Consider the following 5,000-nt stretch of genomic DNA (forward strand, 5'->3'; position numbering starts at 1 on the left):
TGAAAGGGTAAGTGCAATATCTTATAGCATCTTAAAATGTATCAATTTCGAAGCACAATGAAATCTTGTAGAATATTGTACCACACGGGTTTCATACACGCTCGTACACTTAGACGGTTTTGATCATTATCTTATCACTTGATAGTTCTTACCTAACGTTGTTTGAATAATTATGACTTTCTTGCTCGTAAGTCGCTGCATATAAATTCGATGATTGTTTAATAAAGTTTAGGTGCATTCACCTCGCTTCTCAGTTATCAGCTAACTGGAGCCTTGCACAATATCAAATTGGGAACTTTACGAATTCTCAGAGACGATCAAGACGGAAATTATAATCGTGTAAGAAAACGGCAAAAGTACATGAATATCTATCAGTCACTGTAAATGGCATTGTCATTTTGTGGAGCTCTTGTTTATTCCACAATATTTCCACAGCTCTCTTGCTCCAGATGAAAAAATACTCGAACTCGCTTTGATATTAGAGCTTATTTCGTGGCGTTAGTGAAATAGCATGTCATTAAGAGCGTGTGTCTTACTCGCAATCACAAAGACAATTATTATTATTATTATTATTATTGTTATTATTATTATTATTATTATTATTATTATTATTAAATGCTAAGCTACAACCCTAGTAGGAAAAGCAGGATGATATAAGCCCAGGGGCCCCAACAGGGAAAATACCCCAGTGAGGAAAGGAAATAAGGGAAATTAAATTATTTTAAGAATATTAACAACATTAAAATAAATATGTCCTATATAAACTATGAAAACTTTAACAAAACAAGAGGAAGCGAAAATAGATAGAACAGTGTGCCCGAGTGTGCCATCAAGCACATTGTATATTAGAAATTGATTGTGTAATATACCTATAACTGCTGAAAAATGCAGATAATGTTAAGAAAATTATTCATTTTTCTAAAAAAAACATTTTTGCTTCGTCCACTTGTTGAATTTTAGTGAACGATGTTAATACTAAACCCTCAATTAAAGATACTGTCATCATCACTTTATTATCCATTTTGTCATCATTGTCATCTCATAGTTATTCACACTTAAGATCGTCATATCTTTCCGTCTGAGGGTTGACGATTTGGCCTCTAAACTCCTTTGATATCTTTTTACAAATGAAGAGATAATGATATATTACTATAGTGTTCTGCCCTAAGTCGGATCCTTTCATGGATTAGCCACTCTCCATAATTCTCCATTTATCTCTTGGTACCATCTCCCTCCCTTCATCTATACTCATTTCTTTTAATGAGGCGCATTTGCACTGACTCGCAGCTGTGCCCTTTTCGCTCGGAAAAGTTTCCTGCTATGTGATTAGTTAGAATTATCTTGTCCAACCAATCAGCGTTCAGGAAACTTTTCCGAGCGAAAAGGGCACCCCTGCTAGTCGGTGCAAATCTGCCGCACTAAAAAGAATTGGTTATAGTATTGACTTCCTCTTCCTTCCTCTGGGTCTTCGTCCTTCAAATTCACCTTCTATAATAATGAAAAAGGGAACGTAAACCGAGATATGAAGATGTTATCCTTTCCGGCAAAGCTATTTCCGTTAAACATTCTTCTTATGGAGTCCTACACTTCAATTCCACAACCTACTTTCACCATCAGTAGCACCACACTCCTAAGCGTTTTTATATAGTTCCACATCATACACAACTGCTTGTTTTTTATACTCTGTACAAAATGCCTGGCAGCATTTATTCCAGCATATTTTCCGTTTTAGAAACTGATATATTGACGTTAAGAAATCATATTACTTTCACCAACCCGTAAAAGATAATAACAAAGTAAGGTAGAATTAAGGTCGCCTGTATTTTACTGAAATACGGCTGAGAACTGTATTTTTACACACTTAAAATTTGCCGTAAAATAAAAAAAACGGTAAATGCCTGGCAACATTTACTCGAGGACAGTTACCGTTTTAAAAACTGAAATATAGATTTTAAGGAGTGATATTTTTTTACCAGTGTAAGCCATCAGTAAAGCATCACACTTCTCAGAGACTCACTGTAAGTCCACTCTGTCACCATCTCTGCAATTGCATAGTGTTCTTACACAATCACTACAGTTGCTCATACAGTTTTTAGTCATCAGTATTGGGGAACTTACTTGCCTTCGTTATTATTATTATTATTATTATTATTATTATTATTATTATTATTATTATTATTATTATTATTATTATTATTATTATTAGCTACAACCTAGTTGGAAAAGCAGGATGCTATAACCCCGAGGATTCTAATAGGAAAAATAGGACACTGAGGAAAGGAAATAAGGAAATAGATATACTATATGGTAGGGTATGAACAATTAAATATTCTAAATACAGAAACAACATTAAAACATATCTTTTATATATATATATATATATATATATATATATATATATATATATATATATATATATATATATATATAAATATATATATATATATATATATATATACAAATATTTATTATATATATATATATATATATATATATATATATATATATATATGTATACATATATATATATATATATATATATATATATATATATATATATATATATATATATATATATATATACACTTTCCGTATAATATATTTAAATTGTCCTATTAGTTCGACATACTTAAAACACCATCATTAAATCCTTGCAGCCTTCTTTCACAGGCATTAGACTTGCCAGCTCTTACTCGTTAACGTATTTTCACACGAGTCCTCAGCGCTGTCCACACACTTCAAGCACTTTCACTTCACTTCCACAAACACTATATACACAATTACTTCTTCTTCACTTACACAATCATAACAATTCCACACACTTCTCAAATAACATGTCCATCCCTTACAGTCACTACTAGAGTCAGTGTTGTCAGGTTTTCCAAATGAGAAAAGGCCAACGTCTGATCAACTGTAGTTTTAAAAGGCCAACCTAATAGTAAAAAAGGCCGAAAATATGGAAACTAAGGCTAAGCAAATTAAAGAAAAGGCCAAATTTAGATATCTAGCACGAAAAAAGGACAGATTTGGAGTTCTTTGACACGAAAAAGGCCAAGCTGGCAACCCTGGTCTAGAGTTCTCCCTATTATTATGTCCACTATCGCCACCAGCCTCTGGGAAGCCTCTCCGCCGCCGGCCAATCTCCTACGAGCGCTAATGATAACAATTACGGCCAAAACTTGATAGAATACTTCGCTTCTCGAGTTTCCTCGGCGGCCATGGAGGGCAAATCAACCTAGATCAGATCTTTTGTTGGAGGCAGCAGAAGCGAGAGAGAGAGAGAGAGAGAGAGAGAGAGAGAGAGAGGAGAGAGAGAGAGAGAGAGAGAGAGAGGACGCTTCATCATTATCTGGCCATAGCCTTCGATGGTTCTTCGGTGATCGCGTCGTAAAACGATACGTGTGATTGATGGCATGTCTTAATGAGAAGGCGTAAGTAAGTTCGCAGAGAGAGAGAGAGAGAGAGAGAGAGAGAGGAGAGAGAGAGAGAGAGAGAAAGAGAGAGAGAGAGAGATGGATTTTTGGGTAGGTGGAGAAATATAAATGTAAGAGATACATATACTCTAGTGATGATAAGGCGATCAGAAAGGTATTGGTAAATAAGAGAGAGAGAGAGAGAGAGAGAGAGAGAGAGATGAGAGAGAGAGAGAGGAGAGAGAGAGGAGAGAGGGGGTTGAAGATGGATTTTCGAATAAGGGAGGGAAAGATGAATGTAAGAGATACATGTACTCTAGGGATGATAAGGTGTTCAGAAAGTTATTGGAAAATGAGAGAGAGAGAGAGAGAGAGAGAGAGAGAAGAGAGAGAGAGAGAGATGGAGAGAGAGAGAGAGAGAGAGAGAGAGGTAAATAAGGATTTTAGGATAGGAAGGGAAAAAATTGTAAGATATACATAGTATATTGCAATGATTAGATGATCAGAAAGGTATTGGAAAAATAGAAGAAAAAAAATTTAAGGAGGAGAGAGAGGAGAGAGAGAGAGAGAGAGAGAGAGGAGAGAGAGAGAGAGAGAGAGAGAGAGAGAGAGAGAAGAAATTTCTGATTGGAGGGAAAAGACAAATGTAAATGAGACATAGTGTATAGTGATGAATAGTTGACCAGAAAGGTATTAGAAAATAGAGAAAAAGACAAATAAGAGAGAGAGAGAGAGAGAGAGGGAGTGATTTTCGGATAGGAGGGTAAGGCAAAATGTAAAAGATACAAAGTGTATAGTGATAATTAGGTGATTAGAAAGGTATTGGAAAATAAAGAAAGACAAATGAGAGAGAGAGAGAGAGAGAGAGGAGAGATGAGAGAGAGAGAGAGGAGAGAGAGAGAAGAGAGAGAGAGAGAGAGTAGGGTAAGGAAAAATGTAAAAGATACATATAGTGATGATTAAATCTTGAGAAGGGTATTCAAGAGAAGATGTTGGAAAAAAAGAAGAAATAACAAAAATGCAAAACAGAAAAGGAGAAAGAATCTTTTGAAAGGAGAGACAAAGAAACATCTTAAATAGACAAAATTAGAGAATTTAGCCAAGATAACTGATACGAAAGGTCATCTAGAAAGCAGTGAAAAAACGACGGAAAATGTTATAAAGAGAAGACGTTAGCAAAAGAAATTAAGTCACGTGAGAAAATGAGTTTGCAGAGAAAAATAAAAATGAAAAGGAGCAAACTTAGAAAAAGCAGAGAGATTATGCAGCCTAGAGATAAATTGAAAAGAGGGACGTGAATGGAAAAAAAGGGACAGTAAATTGCAAGGTGACACTGGAGACGATGTCGTCAGGATATTGTGGAGAATATAAATTTCGAAAAGGAGTAAAAAGATAATCTAACAACATTGTTATCGAGAAAAATAAAAATAAGGGAGGAGGAGAGAAAACAAAGAGAAAAACCGTAAAAGACATGAAAAAATGGTGGACAGGAATGAACGAATTTTACAGACAAAAAATGGGACGAAGATTACAGACACAAGAAGATATTAAAGATAAGAAAGATAAGAATGAATTTATGTCATGCTT

At 34.8% G+C, this 5,000-nt stretch overlaps 1 pseudogene; it reads left to right on the top strand.

The window, feature by feature from the left end:
- Positions 1-5,000, top strand: part of LOC137652054 (regulating synaptic membrane exocytosis protein 2-like) — a 163,133-nt pseudogene that overhangs the window by 28,901 nt on the left and 129,232 nt on the right.

The sequence above is a fragment of the Palaemon carinicauda genome, chromosome 13 (assembly GCF_036898095.1).
Source record: "Palaemon carinicauda isolate YSFRI2023 chromosome 13, ASM3689809v2, whole genome shotgun sequence".
NCBI classification, from domain to species: Eukaryota; Metazoa; Arthropoda; class Malacostraca; order Decapoda; family Palaemonidae; genus Palaemon; species Palaemon carinicauda.